Source organism: Cynocephalus volans, chromosome 6 (assembly GCF_027409185.1).
Source record: "Cynocephalus volans isolate mCynVol1 chromosome 6, mCynVol1.pri, whole genome shotgun sequence".
Classification (NCBI taxonomy): Eukaryota; Metazoa; Chordata; class Mammalia; order Dermoptera; family Cynocephalidae; genus Cynocephalus; species Cynocephalus volans.
Genome location: NC_084465.1, coordinates 32,503,903 through 32,517,486, shown reverse-complemented (window position 1 = coordinate 32,517,486; position 13,584 = coordinate 32,503,903).

Genomic DNA, 13,584 nt, shown 5'->3' with positions numbered 1-13,584 from the left:
CATATGTTTGGTCTCAGTAATCTCACATATAGGAATACATTCTAAAGGAACAGTTGAGAATGTGGATATGAAAAGGCTTATTTACTAACACATTCATTGCAGTATATTTACAGACAGTCTCTGACTTACGATGGTTTGACTAATGATTTTTTTTTACTTTACAGTGAAAGCAGTAGGCATTCTGTAGAAACCAATGTTGGAATTTTGAATTTTGATCTTTCCCTGGGATACTCGTATGTTTTATGATACTCTCTTGTGATGCTGGCTGGTGGAACAAACCCAGCTCCCGGTCGGCCATGAGATCATGATGATAAACAACTGCTGCTTTACAGTGTACTGTGTTGCCAGATAATTTTGCCCAACTATAGGCTAATGTTAAGTGTTCTGAGCATGTGTAAGGCAGGGTAGGCTAAGCTGTGATGTTCAGTAGATTGGGTGTATTAAATGCATCTGTGGCTTATGACATTTTCAACCTGTGATGGGTTTATTGGGATATCACCCCATCATAAGTCGAGGAGCATCTGTGTGTTATTCAACACCAGAACCTGAGTTAGTCACCTAGTGTTGCCATAACAAAGGCAACTTTGTTATGAACCACAAACTAAGGGGCTTAAAATGACAGAAATTTATCCTCTCGGAATTCTGGAGGCTAGAGGTCCAAGATCAAGGTGTCAGCAGGGTTGGTTCTTTCTGTGAGCTCTGAGGGAGAATCTGTTCCATGCCTCTCTCCTAACTCCTGCTAACAGCTGGCAATCCTTAGTGTTCCTTGGCTTGTAAATGCATCCCTCCAGTCTCTAACTCCATGTTCACATGGCATTTCCCCTGTGCCCCTTGATGTTTCATGGTGACAGAAAAGAGGCTGGCCTTGGGCTGAATCTTGTTTCTATCAGATGACCTGGTTTGTGATGGCATCATTAGAGATCACAACTTTGCTACAGGTACTGCCATGAGGACCACTTCCTAAGAGAGATTTCCCCTTCAGTGTCTGTGCTGGAGTTGGTCACCACCCCTCTCTTTAGGCCATCAGTCAGTATCATTATGTTTGGTGTTCATTTTCCAAACCCTCCCAACTCTTCAAGTAAGCAGATCTCCACAGTGCCTGTGAGCACTAATGGTTAGTGCTACTCAAAGAGATGAAAAGTTGTCACTGTTAGGATTTAAGTTTTAAACTTTGAAATGTGATGAATATTTTATTGCCACTGTAACACACTTCTCAGGATTTAAACACCTACTTATGGAAAACATCCCATCTTACCCAATATTTTAATCTCTAATAAAATGAGGACTATTCCAATATATAGTGTAATTTGTGTGACTATCCATGTTATTGAGGACAAGAAAAGAGAAAAATAGCCTCCAGGGTTCAGACTGAAGTGTCCCCCGAGTTGAAATAAATAAATAAATAAATAAAAGTAGGGAATTTATTATCTTAGTTATTACAGCAAAATTATATGAGTTTTTGACTTATCAATCACAGATGAAAGATGTAAACAACACAAGAAAACATCTTTTCAGCAGAGACATCAGTCATAAATGAAATTTCATCATTTATATGCTTGTCCAAAGTGGTAATTTAGAACTACTGCTCCCAGCTCTGGCTGTTTTCAGAATAATAATTATGAAGTAAGTGGTGAGCAGATGCTTGGAAATAAAAGTTTGCCCTGGGCTGCCAAGAGTCTAAGGACAGAGCTAACTGTCCCTATAAACCATTAGTTTGAGAACAGAATAGTCAATACAGCCACAGTCTACCAATTTGCTAAGCATCGATGGGCATTAGTCATGGCATACAAATATGGATTATTTCAAGAAAATAAATGGTTGCTGATACATAATCTCTTTGGCTTTTGCTTCTATGAATCAGTACCTAGTCTGAATATCTTAAAGCAGCAATTCAAAATTAGTTCACAAGCAAAAGAGAAACATGCTAGTAAAAATTGTATTGTAAACTCACAGCAAAAAATATGTGCTTAAAATGGGATTTATTCTTTCTTATTGCTATTGGGATGGACACTTAATTTTCTCCCTAAAATGAAATGAAACTTTAAAAAAATTTATGGCTGCTGAGAGCAGTTTTTCACATGCCAAGCTATGTTAGCAAAGTTGGGAATAAATCATCAAAGAAATCTGACTAGTACTACACTGCAGTTCATGCAAGATAATATTTAACTTTCTACCCACACGAGGCAACTTTTGGACAACTATCATTAATGAGTTCACTGACTTCTGTGAAGTAATATCCTTGAATCATAGACAGATAACATTCCCCCTCTTCTGTCTGTGCTCCGTTAATCTTTTTGTACCCATCCTCCTTCCATTGCTACCTCTCTAAAAATACCTTCCTTGTCCTGACATTGGAAGGTTTGCACCACTACCCTCATGCCCTCGATTTTTCTCCCCGTCTCACTTTTCCTGTCACTGGTATTAATACTACACTTCCTTGGAAGCCCCTCTAAGATGATAATGACAGGAGTCACAGACTTGTCCTGCTCTTTCCAGAGCATTGATATAGCATGTATTAAATGCTATTATTCATTTAGAATGAGAGAAATGATTGGTAGTCTTTCTACAAATGTCTTAGTTTTCTACTCTTTTTGCTTGGATTCATTTTGAGATTTTTATTCAAACAAATTGAAAAACATTTGACTAACAATTACAAAATTTAAAAGCGGTGAGACAGATTGTCTTTATCATTTTCTATATGCATGTATATGCATGCACACAGGGTTATATACACACATATATTAAGAGGTTTTATAGAAATACGTTTTATATTTCTATAAAATCTCTTAGTCAATAAAATCTCGTAGTCAATTAGAGAAAACTTTATTACGATGTAAGAACAAAAAGTAATAATTAATACTATTTTGGGAGTGTCTTCTATGTGTCAGAGACAGCAATGAACATACTCAGTCTCAGAGAAATTATGTCACAAGTACAGGTTCCACTGTCCTGTTCAGACTTTCATGGCCACAAACACAAAATCCATTTTATTTGCTCCTCATGATTTAATGACATATTAGGCCAATTTGAAAGACATGATTTTATTTTGATAGACCGTAACCCATTACATAAGTAAATACTTTATTACAGACATTTACTATTTTTTTTCACTACTATAATTCTTACTAGTACATGACCTGAGTTTGATATTCTAAAATTATAAGATTGAAGTCTACACTTGATTTCCCTTGCTCCTTAAACCTCTCTCCCTTTGCAGAGATTATGCATTCCAGGGAAGGCCAAACTTGCCTTAGCCCCAGGTTCTGCAGAAGATTCTTGTCTAATGCATGTTCAGTTTAATCCAAGGGGTATGTGAATAGAGACTTTCCCTCAGCCATCAGCGTGGCAATTCGGACTGGGAGGGAAATGCTGTTGAGGAAAAAGCACAGCTGACTGCCTAATTGCTTGCCCTTCGGAAGGAAAATGGCAGATGATTTTACTCCAGGGATTCGACTTGTCACAGGACAGTCATGTGAAAAGGAAATCAAGTTAATTATTTCTTTCTACAAAAATGTACTTCTGGACAAGCTAGTTAAACATTAGGACTTAGAGAAATCAATTTTCTCAACTGCCTCACTCAGAGAATTATCGCAGAGGGGGGAACATGTATTGGAAGTACTCAGGAGTGAGGTTATGTAAGCAGAAACAGAGCCTCTGTGCTCACTGGAGATGTGTGGACCATTTGAAAGAAGATTCCATTGAAAGAAGACTACTTCATACTCATTGTCTACAAGGCACAGACAGTTGGTGATGATTCAGTGGGTTAAATTTAATCAAAGGAGGCAAGAGAGTGTTGTTTTCCTCAGGAGGACCCTGATCCCCTTAACACCACAGACTTTGTCTTATTAATCTTAGCGTCACCAGAGCTCAGCACAGAATCAAATGAGATAACCATAGTAAATGCTGTAAATATGAGATTATACGTATACACACACACGCGTGCACACGCACACACACACACACACACACACACATATACACAAAGTCATTCTTTGGTATCCATGGGGGATTAGTTCTGAAACCTCCCACTGATACCAAAATTTACAGATGCTCAAGTCCCTGATATAAAATGCATAGTATTTTCATATAACTTACACAATATTCGCTTATGCTTTAAATCTTCTCTAAATTACTTATAATACATAATACAATGTAAATGCTATGTAAATAGTTGTTATATTGAGATTTTAATTTGTATTTTTTTATTGTTGTGTTATTATTTTTTATTGGAGTTTTTTCCACAAATATTTTCTATCTGAAGTTGGTTGAATCCATTAATATAGAACCCATGGACATGGAGGATCAACTGTATATGGTAATATACTGTTGAGTACAAAATGCTTATTATAACTTTATATGCATTTAGTAAATTAACTTTTACATGTCTGAAATATGCACTACTTTATTCCCCATCTTATAGAAATGAAAACTGAGGCATTTGTGAGTTTTAAGCAATTTTCCCAAAGTCATGTAGCTAATAATAGGCTCAGCTGGGATTTGAACCCAGGATTCTCTTGCTCCAGAGTCCATGTTTCTAATCCTTATGCTATACCTGCCCCCATAAGGTCCCATAAGAGAGCATTTTCCTAAGGCACCGTGTCCTCGGTCATGGATGCAGTTGTCATATCCTTTATTATGCTGTGAATTCTTGAACTCAATTTTAAGAAGGATCTGAGGGCTACTCACCTTTGAATCTGACTCAGGAAACACTTGAACACATTAGATTGTTGAATACTGTTGCTGTTATAGTTGAATAAATACATCAAAACAAAATCCTCACATCACAGGGAAGGTAACCATGGTGGGACTCTTTGAAGGTAGCCAGAGGTATGGATAATGATTATACTTGAGTTCTGGATACTCAGAGACTAAGGCATTCATTCATTCAAACTTTTCACAACTAAAATCCCCTAAGAAGGAAAAAGTTCGGGCAGTACCCAAGCTAGGGTCTAGACCAAAGAAAGAAACACTGAGATCTTTGGGGAAAGCCTGCAGCCTGACAAAAGGAAAGCAAACTTTTCTCATGGTCAGACTTACTGTGGCAATGCTCCAAACAGTGTGCTTGGAGGAGAGGCCAACAGCAGCCAGCTGAGAAATCTCTGACAGTGGTAACAGATAGGGGTAATCTTTTCCTATTTGGGTATTTTTATCTTCTCCCATTAGCAGATTGATTATTAGCTTATCAGGTTAGTCAGTTGGCACCTGTGGAATAGCAAACAAGATGGGAAGATTTTAGTAGGTGAGTGGAGAAAAGAATGTACATGGCATAAGAATAATGACTTTCAGGGCCGGCCCGTGGCTCACTCGGGAGAGTGTGGTGCTGATGACACCAAGGCTGCAGGATCGGATCCCATATAGGGATGGCCGGTTAGCTCACTGGGTGAGCGTGGTGCTGACAACACCAACTCAATGGTTAAGATCCCCTTACCGGTCATCTTAAAAAAAAAAAAAAGAATAATGACTTTCAGATACCAGTAAGCCCCATGGTGAGATACGGCCTGCAGGTCTCACCTGGCCTCTGGTGACAGGGAACTGAAGAGACACCTAGCCACGACTTGTTCTTGTAAGTGCAGATAATGAAAATGTATTTTCGAACATGCACAGTGAATAAAATACTTTACTAAGTATACAAAGACCTGCTCTTTCTACAAATGTTGTAACATTGAACTACACTTCTTTCGGTCTCAGTTTCTTCATCTGTAACATAGGAAAAGATTGAAGTAGATGATTCCTATGGCTCCTTTTGGTTCTGACATGCTGGAGGTTCAACAGCTAGGTCATCAAGGCCCCCACAAAAAACAACAACAAAAAAGGTTTTGCATAGAGCTTGCAACGTCTGAGAAGGCAGAAGGCCTTACCCAGCCCTCACCCTGTCCAGCACTCCCTTTACCCTTCAATGACCACGAAGTTGCCTGTTACAACATCTTCAAAAGATACCCAGAGCCAAGTTATTTTAAGCACTCAAAAAAATTAAGTTAAAAATCACTAAAAAATCTTCTAAAAGGGGAAATTTTTAAAGATAAAGGAATCACGAATGGTAACACTCCTTTAAGAAATCACTTCAACTATTAAAAACAAAACATTGCAAAACCAAAAAAAAAAAAAAAAAAAAGAATTACTCTCATTTGTACAGTATTCTGTCACACTGAGGTTTGGCACTATGCCAGATATGCAAACACAGTTAAAAATTATCTTATGGGTTTTCTAAGAGGCCAAAGTTTTCTAAATTCAAGCCCATCTCCTCTTCCAAAGGAATGATAAATCTGAGATGAAAACAAGTCACATACACAGAAGGAATCTAGACTCAAAATCTATTTATTTACAAATATGTACTGCTTCTATACCATATGGCTTGAACAAAGACATCAAAAAGTGAAAACAACAGCAGGTCGTGGGCACAGCTGCCATAGGAAAAGCTTGGTTTGCAGGTCTGGACTGTTCTTTGAGAAACATCCACTCACAGTCTGTTCAATAACAGGCACTTCTGTTTTAAAAATGGATCTACAGAATGCCACTTTCCCCTTTTCTCCAACAGATGAATTAAATTAATGCTTTGCATACCGTTTTTTAAAATGACATATGGTAAAGGCCAACCAGATCTAATTGGTGCCCTAAGCAGTTTGCCTCCAGCCACATTGTGTCCCATATTTCTGATGCCTCCACACTTCCTCATCTCAGCTCCTCTGTTCCCTCCCCTTGTCTCCCAGCTGTTCCAGTCTCCCTTAAGCCTCCTCTTGTTCTATCCCCTCCCACCGCTGCTGATAGCCAGTCTCTTCTTCCCTATCATACTCCAGCCCACACTCACTTTCAAAACATACCTATCTATGTTCTAAACATCTAATCTACGATAATGAATTAGTGAGGCCTACAGAAGACATTGCTTATAAAACATATGCGAGTATTTAGAGTGATCAGCATGACATAGAGAATATGAATTGCTTTTGGAATCAAGCAATACAGGTTTAAGCCCCTGTTTTATAATGTAGTAACTTCCACTGGATCTAAATTTCATTTTTCCTTTGTAAAATAATAATAACAATTTCAGGTTTATTGATCATTTGCCACATTAGATGATCTGCAAAGCACTTACATGCATTATCTCATTTACTCCTCATAACTGTCCTGTGAGCTGTGCATTACTATACCTCACTCATTAACCAACCTCACATTAAAATAAGAAAATTGAAGCTTAGAGAGATTAAGATATTTGACTAGATCTACAGTTTCAACCTATGTTCATCTGAATCCAGCACCAACGCACCTTAAAAGATTTTTTATTCTTTTTTTTTATTAAAGCACAGTTGATTATACACATTTGTGGGGTACAGAGTTGAATATCAATACCTGTGTCCAACATGTGATGATCAAATCAGGATAATTAGCATGTTCATCATTACAAAATGTAATCATCCCTTGTGTCCATCAACCAATTTTTCCCTAATCCCTTTCACTGTCCCCCTTTCCTACCTGTAGTAACTACAGTTTTGTTCTCTCCTTCTGAAAGTTCAACATATTATTGTGATTGTTCTTTCTTTTTTTCATTTGTTTATTTTTCAGCTCCCACTTATGAATGAGGACATGCAATATGTCTCTTTCTATGCCTGGCTTATTTCACTTAACATAATTTTCTCCAAGCTCATCCATGTTGCTAATTTCATTCTTCTTAATGGCTGAGTAGTATTCCATTGTATATATGCATATAACATTATCTTTATCCAGTCATCTGTCGATGGACATTTAGGTTGGTTCTATATGTTGGTAAATAGAGCTGCGATAAACATAGGAGTGTAGATATCTCTTCGACATGATGATTTCCATTCCTTTGGGTATACACCCAGCAGTGGGATTGCTGGATCATGTGGCAGTTCTATCTTTAGTTGTTTGAGAAACCTCCATACTGTTTTCCATAGTGGCTGCACTAATTTACAGTCCCACCAAGAGTGTAGGAGTGTTCCCCTTTCTCCACATCCTTGCCAGCATTTATTCTCTGTCTGTCTGTCTGTTTGGTAATAGCAACTTTAACTAGGGTGAGATGATATCTCAATGTGGTTTTGATTTGCATTTTTCTGATGATTACTGATGTTGAACATTTTTTAACATACTTGTTGGTCATTTGCATGCCTTCTCTTGAGAAATTTCTATTCAGCTCCTTTGCCCATTTGAGTTCCTTGTATATTGTTGTTATTAATTCCTTGCCAGAGGCATAGTTTGCAAATATTTTCTCCCATTCTGTATGTTGTCTTTTCACTTCGTTGATTGTTTCCTTTGCTGTGCAGAAGATTTTTAGTTTGACATCCCATTTATTTATTTTTCTTTCGTTTCTTGTGCTTTTGAGGTCTTATTTATAATATCTTTGCCCAGCCCTTGAATGAAACTAGACCCATACATCTCCCCATATACCAAAATCACTCAAAACGGATTAAAGACTTAAATATAAGACCTGAAACTGAAAAAGAATTTTATAAGGATCAAATAAGATGGTAGATGTAAGGACACTGTATAGATTATAGATTATGAAGGGCCATGTAAATGTAAGCTATTGTCCTGAGAGGACTTTAAATTAATGAAGACAGAAAGTTTAGGCATTATGTCAAGTTGAGGAGGAAGAAAATTAGAGGGCAGGAATTAAACCTACAGATTTCCTATTGTGAAGAATAAGAATTCAACATTCCAGAAGGAACAAAATATTGTACAAGAAATAAGTGTAAGCAAAATGCACTATGTGGCTAAAGTATGATATAGGCCTCTTTGGGCCAGGAAGTGCAGGTATAGAGAAAGGTAGAATAAGAAACCACTGAATTTAGTAAATAATTCTTTTGTCTTCCTTTAGTTTTCTATGTCGTTATCATTTAATTCTTCTCGAATTCTTCAATAGAATGAGTAAATGCCTCTTAATGCTATTTTCCAAACGGTCAAAGAAAAGTTGCGCTAGACAGGTGAACAGGCAAGGAAGACTTAATGCAAGATAAGGGAGGAGATACTGAATTCTACTCCTCTAAAACAAAAGTAGAAGAGTTTTTAAGCACTAGGGTGAACAAGTGAATAATTTGTATTGGAGGATGAGGATGTTGGGGGGAAATTGGTCAATTGATTAGGCCATCTGTGTTTCCTAATTGGTGCTTACCAAAGTTAGGCTCCTATCCCTCCACATGGACTCTGACATAGGATCCCTATCTTTCTTGAAGATTGCATTTTAAAGGGATGGCTCCCAAGTCCTTGAGAAAGACATTTCTGGGTAGCAAAATTGTTAAGAAGTTGGAGAAGATTTACATCTCAAAGGGGCAAAAAAAGAACTTATAATTGAAAGTTTTCTAATTAAATATTCTAAGAAAAAAATGTCAAGGATCTATAGTCAGGAAGAAGACTGTCTAAGGTTTAGTCAAGCTGAGGGGAATATTTTTTTTTTTTTTTTTTTTTGTCTTTTTCGTGACCGGCACTCAGCCAGTGAGTGCACCGGCCATTCCTATATAGGATCCGAACCGGCGGGAGCGTCGCAGCGCTCCCAGTGCCGCACTCTCCCGAGTGCGCCACGGGCTCGGCCTGGGCTGAGGGGAATATTAAGGCTGTCTTGGTAACCACATCTAAGCACATCAGATAAAAAGATCCTTTCTTTTTTCTGGACACATCTATGCTGGAACTTTCTCTTTCTTCCTCCTTCAGTCTGGATTGGTTGCTCTCCAGACCTGATGCACAGCTGACAGCTGTCCACCTGGGACTTCTCTTTGCTTTTCTTCACTTTCCTGGAGATGCTAATTTACTAGAATTCATTTTTTATTAACAACCTAAGACATGGTGCATAAAAAGAAAATTTTAAGACTTTAAATGTATGAAAATGTTTTATTCTAGTCTCACTCTTGACAGATCATTGGACTGGTATAAAATCCTAAGTTAAAAATCATTTTTCCTTCATAATTTTGAAAGTATGTTTCCACTGTCTTCTAACTTCAACTGTTGCCATTGAGAAGTCCAATGCCATTTGGTTCTTGACATTCCTTGAATGTCACTCATTTTATCTCTAAAAGCCTGTCTTAGTCCACTTGGGCTGACATAACAAAATAGCATTAACCAGGTGACTTTAAAATAGCAGAAATTTATTTCTCACAGTTCTAGAAGCTTGGGAAGTCCTACATAAAACCAGCAGCAAATTTGGTGTCTAGTGAAGGTCTGTTTGCTGGTTCATAGATGGCTGTCTTCTCTCTGTAACTTCACATGGTGGAAGGGGTTAGGGGTCCCTCTTGGGTCTTTTTTTATATGGACACTAATCCCATTCATCAGTGCTCTACCATTATGACCTAATCGCCTCCCAAAATCTCCACCTCCTAAAACCATCATATTCCAATTATTCCTGGTGGTTTGAAATTTTATTTACTGTACTGGACTCTCTCTCAGTAAGCCTTCATTTTGAAGTCACATGATCTTCATTGATGCAGATATTATTGAATTAATTATTTGAAAATTTTCTCCACTCCTCTTTATTCTGTTTTCTCTTTTGGGAACACTTACGAATCAGATGTTGGGTTTCATGGATTTATCATCTAATTTTCTCTCCTATTTTAAATTTCTTTGGCCTCTTGTTATCTTTTCTCAAGGATTTCCTTTACTTCATAATCCTATTGATTTATTTTTAATTTTTATATTTGTCATCTCTAAAAGCTCAATGATTTTATTACTTCTAAGATATTCTGGGTTTTCTTGTTTGTTTTATGAATAAAATATTATCTTTCATTTCTCTGAGGATATAGATTTAAATATTGTGTTTAAAATCCCTATTATCTTTTCATTCTCTTTTCTGGAGTTCATTCTTTTTGAGTGATTATTTGGTTGATTTGTCTTTCAATTGTATTTTAAGTTGGAGATTTTCCACACTATTGGGCAATTCTTGTCTGTCCATCCATATTAAGAATGTAGCACTGAATTGCTATTTGGAAGTATATTCCAGCAGACTTCTAAAGAATGAAAACTGGAGCACAGAGGTTTCGTTGCAGGATCTCCAAATGTTGGTATATTTGCTAGATATACTGTTCTTGCCCTGCCTCTGCCATATCTTCTCTTCATTTTTCTGTGTCGTTCTCTGTCCCTGAAGACTGACCCTGAGAAAAGCACACTTGGGCTCCCTGAGTAGCTGGATGTATGGGTGGATAGGCACTCTGAGGATATTAGTGAGCAGAAGAGGAGAGACATTATTTTTGTTTAATTTTTAATTGTACATATTTGTGATGTATGGTGTGTTATTTCAATACATGCACATATTGTATAATGACTCACTTAGGGTAGATAGGGTATCTATCACCTAAACATTTTCTTTCTTTGTGGTGATTATATTCAGGATCCTCTTTTTAGTTGTATATAAATATACAATATACTATTATTAGCTATAGCCACCCTAGAACACCAGAACTTACTCTTCCTATCTACCTGTAATTTGTACCTGTTAATCCATCTCTTCCCCCCACCTCCATTCTCCTTCCTTTCCCAGCCTATGATAACCATTGTTCTACTTTCTACTTCTGTGAGAACCACTTTTCTTGTGTGCAGATTTCACATATGAGTGAGATCATGTAGTATTTGTCTTTCTGTGCCTGGCTTATTTCACTTAACACAATGGTCTACAGTTCTATCCATGTTGCTGCGAATGACAGGATTTTACTTACTTTTTATATAAATGAATAGTACTCCATTGTGTAAAAGACACCATTTTTAAAAAATTCATTTATCTGTTGATGGACATGTAGGTTGACTCCATCTCTTGGCTATTCTGAGTAGTGCTACAATGAACATGGGAATGCAGGTGTCTCTTAGATATATTGATTTTATTTCCTTTGGATATGTACCATGTAGTGGGATTGTTGGGTCATAAGGTAATTCTATTTTTTTTTTTTTTTTTAGGAACTTCCATATTCTTTTCCATAATGGCTTTATTAATTTACATTTCCACCAACAATGTAGGAGAATTCCCTTTTCTTTGCATCCTCACCAGCATTTGTTATTTTCTGTCTTGTTGATAATAGCCATTCTAACTCGAGTGAGATGATATCTCGTTTTGGTTTTAATTTGCATTTCCCTGATGATTAGCAGTGTTGAGCATTTTTTCAATATGTTAGCCATTTGTATGTCATAATTAGCAATGTTGAGCATTTTTTCAGTATGTTAGCCATATATATGACTTGTTTTAAAAAATGTCTGTTCAGTTCCTTTACCCATTTTTAATAGAGTTATTTGGGGTTTGTTTTTGTTTTCTTTCTGTTTAGTTGTTGAGTTCCTTACATATTCTGACTGTATTCCTTTGTAAGATTCATAGTTTACACATACTTTCTCCCATTCTGTAGGTGTCTCTTCATTTTGTTGATTGTTTCCTTTGCTGTGCAGAAGCTTTTTAATTTGCTGTAATCCCATTTTTCCATTTTTGCTTTTGTTGTCTATGACTTTGAAGTCTTATTCAAAAAAGTATCGACCCTTCCAATTTCATGTAGTTTCCCTTATGTTTCCTTCTAGTATTTTTATAGTTTTGGATCTTAAAGTTAGATCTATAATCCATTTTAAGTTGGTTTTTGTGCACGGTGAGAGATAGGGGTCTGCTTTTAATCTTCTGCATGTGAATATCCAGTTTTCCCAGCACCATTTATTAGAGAGGCTGTTTCTTTCTGCCAACATGTAACTCTTGGCAATTTTGTTGAAAATCAGTTGTCTGTAAATGTGTGAATTTATATCTGGGATCTCTATTCCATTCCATAGGTCTATCTGTCTGTTTTTATGCTAGTACCATGCTATTTTGGTTACTATAACTTTATAGAATGTGGTATATTTCAAAGTCAGGTAATGTGATGCCTCCAGACTTGTTCTCTTTGTTTAAGATTGCTTTGGCTTTGACTATATGGGGTCTTTTGTGGTTACATAAACATTTTAGGATTTTTTTTCTATTTCTGTTATGAATGTCATTGGTATTTTGATAAGGATTGCATTGAGTCTGCAGATTTCTTTGGGTAGTATGAATATTTTGATGATATTAATTCTTCCATTCCATGAACATGATATATATTTTCACTTGTTTGTGTCTTCTTCAATTTCTTTTATCAATGTTTTATAATTTTTATTGTGGAGATCTTTAACCTCCTTGGTTAAATCTACTCTTAGGTATTTCATGTTTTTAGTAGGTATTGTAAATAAAATTACTTTTTAGATTTCTTCAGATATTTTGTTATTGATGTATAGAAATGCTATGATTTTTGAACGTTGATTTTGTATCATGTAACTTTACTGAATTTAGTTATTAGTTCTAGTAGTTTTATGGTATTGTCTTTAGGGCTTTCTATATGTATAATCATGTTATCTGCAAATAGGGGTAGTGCGACTTTCTCCTTTCCACATTGAATGCCTTATATTGCTTTCTCTTGCCTTATTGCTCTGGCTAGAACTTCCAGTACAATGTTGAATAAGGGTGGGGATAGTGGGCATCCTTGTCTTGTTCTAGGTCTTAGAAGAAAAGCCTTCAACTTTTGTCTATTCAGTTATGAAGTTAGCCTTAGGTTTGTCATATATGGCCTTTATTGTGTTGAGGTGCATTCCCTCTATACCTAATCTGTTCAG